Raw genomic sequence first — 7,124 nt, 5'->3', positions numbered from 1 at the left:
CATGTCCTGAATATGTGATTATATACTAGTAGGATTGTTTTACTTTGATAAATTGTATATCAATTTCGTACTTACTTACTAACCTATATGCTTACCTTATTTTCTTTTTCTTGTCTTATAGAATTACTAAGCCAGCTCGAGATTTGGAGATCGTCGGAGACCCATCCACACTATCAATACTTTTTGGTATTTTGTAAACACTATTTTGAAATTATGGCATGTATAGAGGGCTGAATCATTTTGTTATATGTTATAATTAATTTGGTTTAAAATATTACTTTTCAAAATTTGATAATTTACTTGTATTTATGTATATCTGTTAATGTTATCTATTTTTTTTTCAAACTAGAGGAATTAATTATGTAAGATCAGGTAAATGTGTGAATTCATATTTTCGTGATCTGTAATATTCCGTACCTTGTTCCAGCTTAGAACATGAGTAAGGGGTGTTACACTCATCATTTTGTACCGAGGTAAGTACATATGTAAATAATGTGTCATTGTAGCTTACTTTTAAATATTTTATTTTCATCATGTACTGTAATCTTACTTGATACCATGGAAGTATAAATAATGTGATATAAGAACAACTTACTTTATGAACAAGTGCGACAACATCAGGTTAGATACGAAATCCTGAACCTCGAAAATAGTATAGGATACAAGAGGTAAGTAATGAGAAATTGAGTGGTCTGAACTCATGAGTTGAGTTTGAGTTCATGAGATAAGTGAGATATGTAATGTCGGTCCGGGTACTAACTTTGTGTGTAGACCCGTGAGTAGCTCCATGTGCGGGCATTACATGATAGAGCTATGGGGTCCAGGTATTGACTTGGTAAAAAGGCCCGTGAGTAGCTCAAATATACATGTATTACAAACTATGGTGTAGCCCTGGCTACTTGTATAACACTTAGGTGTAAACTTTCTGTGTATTCATTGGTATTCCGAGTGTTCAATGGGTAATTCGATGAATGAGTTGGTGATACTTCCAATGAGGTATGTAAATAGATAGAACGACTTGAGTTATTTTATGGGTAATTACAGGTATGTATACTGATATGTGATATTCGTGAAAGGTTTTAAATATTTATAATGAATCACTCTTGAAACTAACTATTATCACGATGAAGGCAAGTGTACCTATCAAACAGTAATATAGCTTTATCAAGACTGGATTTTTGAACCCAAAGGATTTAGAAGTACTAGTAATGACTATTCTTTATTATCTAGCCTAAGAATAATGGGGTTTGTTTTAATTAACCAATTAACTAAACTAAGAATTCACAGAAAATAGAATTGGGGAATTACTTTTAGAAAACTCGATTGATTGAGACAATACCTAAGGAAAAGTCCACCTAGACTTCACTTGTTATTTGACTCTAAGTAGAACAATTTATTCATTTGACTTGATCCGTAGAAATCCCTAAGTTATATTATTATCTCTCTCAAGACTAACAACGTCTAACCCTAGGTTGAATAATTGAAATCTCTTTCTCATTAACTCCTTAAGATTGCATTAACTCGATCTATGAATCCCCTTATTAGGTTTCACCCTAATCTGGCAAAATCTTGTCACCCTATCTCTAGGCGCGCAACCAACTCCGCTTAATTATGAAAAATGTACTCTTAAACAGGGTCTACTCCTCCTCTGAATAAGAGCTTAACTTGAGTCAATATCCTTGAATATTAAAAAAAGAATTAAGAACACATAATTAAGAACAAGTCAAATATTTATCATACAATTTAGATAATAATAACAAGATTTGTCTTATGATTCATTCCCCTTAGGTATTTAGGGGTTTTAGTTCATAACTAAAAAGGTAAACATCTCAGAAGAATAATGAATACAAAACATAAAGAAAAACCCAAAACTCCTGAAAGGAAATTGAGGGAGATCTTCAGTCTTGATGATGAATCTGGCTTCTTAGATGGATCAATCGACTTTCCTTGAGTAGTTTTCTACTTCCTTCACTGTGTGTCCCTTTTTCCTCCTTCTATAAGGTGTATTTATAGGCTTTGGAATGCTTAAGAACCCTCAAAATTGGCCTTTTCCGAGTTGGACTAAACTTGGGCTTGGCAGGGACACGTCCGTGTGACACGCGTGTGTGCGATTACTTCAAGCTGTGGACAAGCTTGTTAAATAGGCATTGGCATGTGGTCCACCCATGAGAGTCATGCTTTGATTCTACCTTATTGACACGGCCATGTGGTCTGCCCGTGTGAGGAGGTCCAGGCCGTGTTGATTTCGTACGTTGGCCCATTTTCTCCGTTTTTGGCCCGTTTCTCGTTCCTTTCACTCTCCTATGCTTGCCTAAGTATAAAAAATGAAATTAAGTCATTAGGAGCATCAAATTCACCAATTTTAAGGACAAATCATCCCTAAAATGTGCTAAGCATTGGGTAGAAATATGTATAAATTACAGTTTATCAAATTCCCCCACACTTAAGCATCTGGTTGTCATCAAGCAAAATCCTCAACTCATAATCAAAATAAATTCTTCTCAACTTTTAATTTCTATCAATAATATCTCAAAATAATCCATAGGTAATCATACATTGAAAATTTAACTGAAATAATATCAAAGTTTGAAACATTCCAAGTTGAGTATTTTATCATGAAAACATAGGTGTCTCCCCTTGTCTAAGTAGTTACATTTGATTCAAAATCTTATAGAGTTTCACCTTCTCATTAAAGATTCACTCCAATCACTCGAGATGTTTCAGGACAATAAATGAAGCACCCAATAGTCAATAATGAAAAGTCATTACCATAGGCTTACATGAAAATCAAATCTCCACCATTATAAATTGAGATGAAACATCAATCAAAAGGTCCTTAGAGGGTTGTAACGTGGCTTTGGTTAGAGGGTGTGGTCACAAGTTTGAAAGAAAGGGTTAGAATCGAGATTAAATTGAAAAATTGCCTAGCTAGAAAAATGGCTAGTCATCAATTGCGTACAACAGAGCTTTTTCTCAGAATATGGAATTTAATTCTTTAGGTCAGAAGATCACTACTACTAAAATGTATACATGTATATATATATTTAGGAACAAGTCAAATTAAAAAATAGAATAAAACATAGCTAAGCAACTATTCCAACTTAAATCTTGACAAAAATAGGGATCAAATTAATTTAAGGGATTTCAACAATAATGAGTTATGGGTTAATATTGAGGGTACATCAATGAATGGGTTGTTAGGCTCAAGGGGGTTCACTAAGGGTTAATTGTAAAGGTTTTATGGAGTGAGTGGTTAAACCTAACTGCCTTTCTCATTTTGACATATCAAATCAAATGGTGTGGTCTTGACATGCATAATCAAGCAAGTTATAGAATAACAATTCAATACTGACGCACTCATAATGAAAGTGAGCATGAAAGAATTAATAGATGCTCTTGAGGCTTAAGATCTCACAAAAATTATGGCTTTTTGATGTTTAAACTTGTGAATTCCAACTCAAAATAATACCTAAACTTGGGGAACAACCTAAAAGTTTTTTAATTCTTCAAAAATCAACTTATTTTTCTTGATTCCCTAATGTCTTAAAGTTTAAACAATCAATGCATAAATGCCTATGTTTTAATTCAAGATATATCAATAAAAGTCATAAATTAATCAAATTTTATCCTAAACATGATATGAGAGCTTTTCAAGAGAACAAGGCAATCATTCAGGGATTTTTCTGAGAGTAAAATGAATACCCCCCACACTTAAGATGTACATTGCCCTCAATGTACAAAGATAGATATACAGAAAAGAATACAAGTATAAGATAGGGAGAGAATTGAAACTTCCTGAGTGATGAATGAATTTCCTTGAACTAGAGTTTTGGAGAATAATCGACGTGAGGGTGGAGGAGGATACTCTGGCAGTGGTAGAGGTTCCTTAGTCCATAAGTCCTATGCCAAAAGAATATTATATCTGGTGGTAGCTATGGTCGTGGTTGAGAAGGACATGGCAGTCGTGGAGAACCTTTCCCAGTGGAGTTTCAAGTTCCTGAGTAATAGTGAGCTTTGGAGCTATTTCTGACTATGAGCAAATCGGGAATTCTTTTAAGAGGTATACTGAAGCATAATTACTCGTAATGACATAGCCGAAGAATAGAAATTGTAAAAAATCAGGATGAAATAGTATTAAAAGGAAATAAAAAAAGAATAATTTCAAAATATAGAGATAAAAACAAAATAAAATAAAATAATAGGTGTTTATAGAGAAATTGGGGCACACGGCCGTGTGGCACGCCCGTGTGCTCTAAGCTCAGCCCGCACGTTTCGTATTTTTTGAAATTAGGCGCATTGGTGTACATGGCCGTGTCGAACTCTGTTCGCTTCTCCCACGCCCGTGTAAGAATGTGCACACCCGTGTTACATTGACAGGTTTAACCACGGTTTTGGCAGTTTTGCCCACGGCCGTGGCTACTTATCACATTTCGTGTTGGTGAAAAAAATTTTCCCTGTTTTCACACGGTCGTATCGCACGGCCGTCTTGCATCCCGTGGTATGTGCACGGCCTACAGCACGCTCGTGTGCCTGGCCGTGTCGTTCTGAGAAGCCTGTGCTCAATGATTTGGTTAGTATGTTAGATTTTAAAAACTAAAATTTAAAGAAAGTAATATTGTTAGTACTCGGGTTGCCTTTCGAGAAGCGTTTATTTATAGTCTAAGCTTGACTTACCTTTCCATTGAATGGTCATGGTGGTTTGAGGAGTTTATACCCTTAAAAGTGCCGAACTTGGGATGATTTACCTCGACTTTACCGAATGGGAAAATGCTAAGTACCGTAAAAGGGATTTCTTCATTCAGTTTGGCAGTGATATTGTGAGGATCTGCGGCATCTAATAAAACTTTATCTCCAACCTTAAGTTGATTTGGAAAGGTATTGAGATTGTTCTGGCATAGTTTTGGTTTATCGTGTGTTCTCGGTTTATGTGTCCACTGTTCATCCAGCTCCTCGATTTGTAGCCTTCGTTCTTCATGAATAGGTCCTCTACTATTGCTTGAAAATGGTTCATGTACTTCCTTCAAACTTATTTCCTGCAAAGTAGGTTACACCATATTGTCAATTTTAGCAGAATGGTTTAGACAATCACATTCAACTTTTGATGTGTTGCCGGAATTGCGAGCTTGAAGGGTGATTGTTTTGTCTCCCACATGAAGTGTAAGCTCACCTGTGCCAACATCAATAACCGTTCTAGCAGTTGCTGAAAAGGGCCTTCCTAAAATCAAAGGGGTGTTGCTATCTTTCTCTATGTCTAGAACAACGAAGTCAACGGAAAATATAAATTTATCGATTTTAACTAGCACATCTTCAATAATACCCCTAGGAAATCTTATCATTTTATTTGCTAATTGAATGCTCATCCTAGTCTGTTTGGGTTTCCCAAGACCTAGTTGTTTAAACATTTTGTAAGGCATGATGTTAATACTGGCTCCCTAATCAGCTAATGCATTATTAACATCTAAACAACCAATTAAGAAATGAATTGTAAAACTCCCTAGATCTATCAATTTGTTAGGTAGTTTATTCTGTAGAATAGCTGAGCAAACTGAGTTTAGCTTCACATGTGAAGCCTCGTCCAACTTCCACTTATTTGCTAAAAGCTCCTTTAAAAATTTCATTGCGTTTGGCATCTGCGATAGAGCTTCAATAAATGGTAAATTAATATGTAATTTTTTATGAGTTTAAGGAATTGACCAAATTGTTCATCTGAGCGGTCTTTCCTTGCCGCATTAGGGTATGGCACACGGGGTTTGTATTCTGTACTTACCAATTTCTGCTCATTGTGGTCTACCTCACCTTTACCTTTTCTTATCTCAGTTTCATGCCTTAGTTCTGGTTTAAGTGTGACTAACCCTTCCTCATCTTGACTAGTAATCGCGTTGAGCTGCTCCCTTGGGTTAGATTCTATATTGCATGGCAAGCTACCTTGTGGTCATTCAGAAATCAACTTGGCAAGCTGTCCAATCTGAGTTTCGAGCCCTTGGATCTATACTTGTTGATTTTTGAGTGCTATCTCAGTATTCTGAAAATGAGTTTCTGACACAGAGATGAATTTGGCTAGCATCTCCTTAAGGTTCAGCTTTTTTTCTTGCTGGTAAGGTGGTTGCTGAAAGCCCGGAGGATGTTCTGGCCTTTGATTTTCTTGACCGCCCCACGAGAAATTGGGATGGTTCCTCCAACTTGCATTATAAGTGTTACTATATGGGTTATTTTGGGATCTAGAGTTATTGTTACCCATATATTGGACTTGTTCCTCCTCGATGCTAGGGTTGAAGGGTTGATATTTTGTGCATGCTCCTCCTCTATTGGAATCGCACCTCATCACTGGATGTACCTGAGTAGAACCACACAAACCATCAATCTTTTTATTTAAGAGTTCTGCTTGGTTAGTTAGCATAATAGCCGCGTCAAGGTTGAAAACACCGGCTAATTTTGTCAAATTTGTTCTCATAACTTGCCATTGATAGTTACTCAGTGGCATCTTCTCAATAAATTTGTAAGCCACCTTAGGTGTTTTATTATTTATAGTTCCTCCAGCGGCTGCATCAATCATCTGCCGAGTCGAAGGATTCAGGCCATTATTGAACGTTTGAACCTGTAGCCAAAGCAGTAACCCATGGTGAGGGCACCTTCTCAAAAGGTCCTTGTATCTCTCCCATGCATCATAGAGTGTTTCTAAATCCATCTGCACAAAAGAAGAGATATCATTACGTAACTTGGCTGTTTTAGCTGGCGGAAAATATTTTAATAAAAAATTTTCAGTCATTTGTTCCCAAGTAGTGATTGACCCTTGTGGTAACGAGTTCAACCACTGTTTAGCCTTATTCCTTAATGAAAAGGGAAACAACCGAATACATATGGCATCATCAGAAAAGCCATTGATTTTAAATGTATCGTAAAATTCTAGGAAATTTGCCAAGTGAGTGTCGGGATCCTTGTCCTGCAAACCATCAAACTGAACAAACTATTGTATCATTTGAATTGTGTTAGGTTTCAGTTCAAAATTATTTGCAGCAATAGCAGGTCTAACTATACTTAACTCAGTTCCTGTTAAATTAGGTTTAGCATAATCATACATAGTGCGCAGAGCAGGATTGTGATTAATAGCAATTGCAGGAGGTAGT

At 36.2% G+C, this 7,124-nt stretch overlaps 1 non-coding gene across 1 annotated transcript; it reads left to right on the top strand.

Annotated features, from left to right (window-relative positions):
- The first annotated feature begins 6,611 nt into the window (after window positions 1-6,611).
- Window positions 6,612-6,718, top strand: LOC121210437 (small nucleolar RNA R71). Its single transcript, XR_005905554.1, has one exon. It is a non-coding gene; the product is annotated as a small nucleolar RNA R71 (small nucleolar RNA).
- The last annotated feature ends 406 nt before the right edge of the window (window positions 6,719-7,124 follow it).

The sequence above is a fragment of the Gossypium hirsutum genome, chromosome A11, assembly GCF_007990345.1.
Source record: "Gossypium hirsutum isolate 1008001.06 chromosome A11, Gossypium_hirsutum_v2.1, whole genome shotgun sequence".
NCBI classification, from domain to species: Eukaryota; Viridiplantae; Streptophyta; class Magnoliopsida; order Malvales; family Malvaceae; genus Gossypium; species Gossypium hirsutum.
This window is presented reverse-complemented; position numbering and strand designations above follow the sequence as displayed.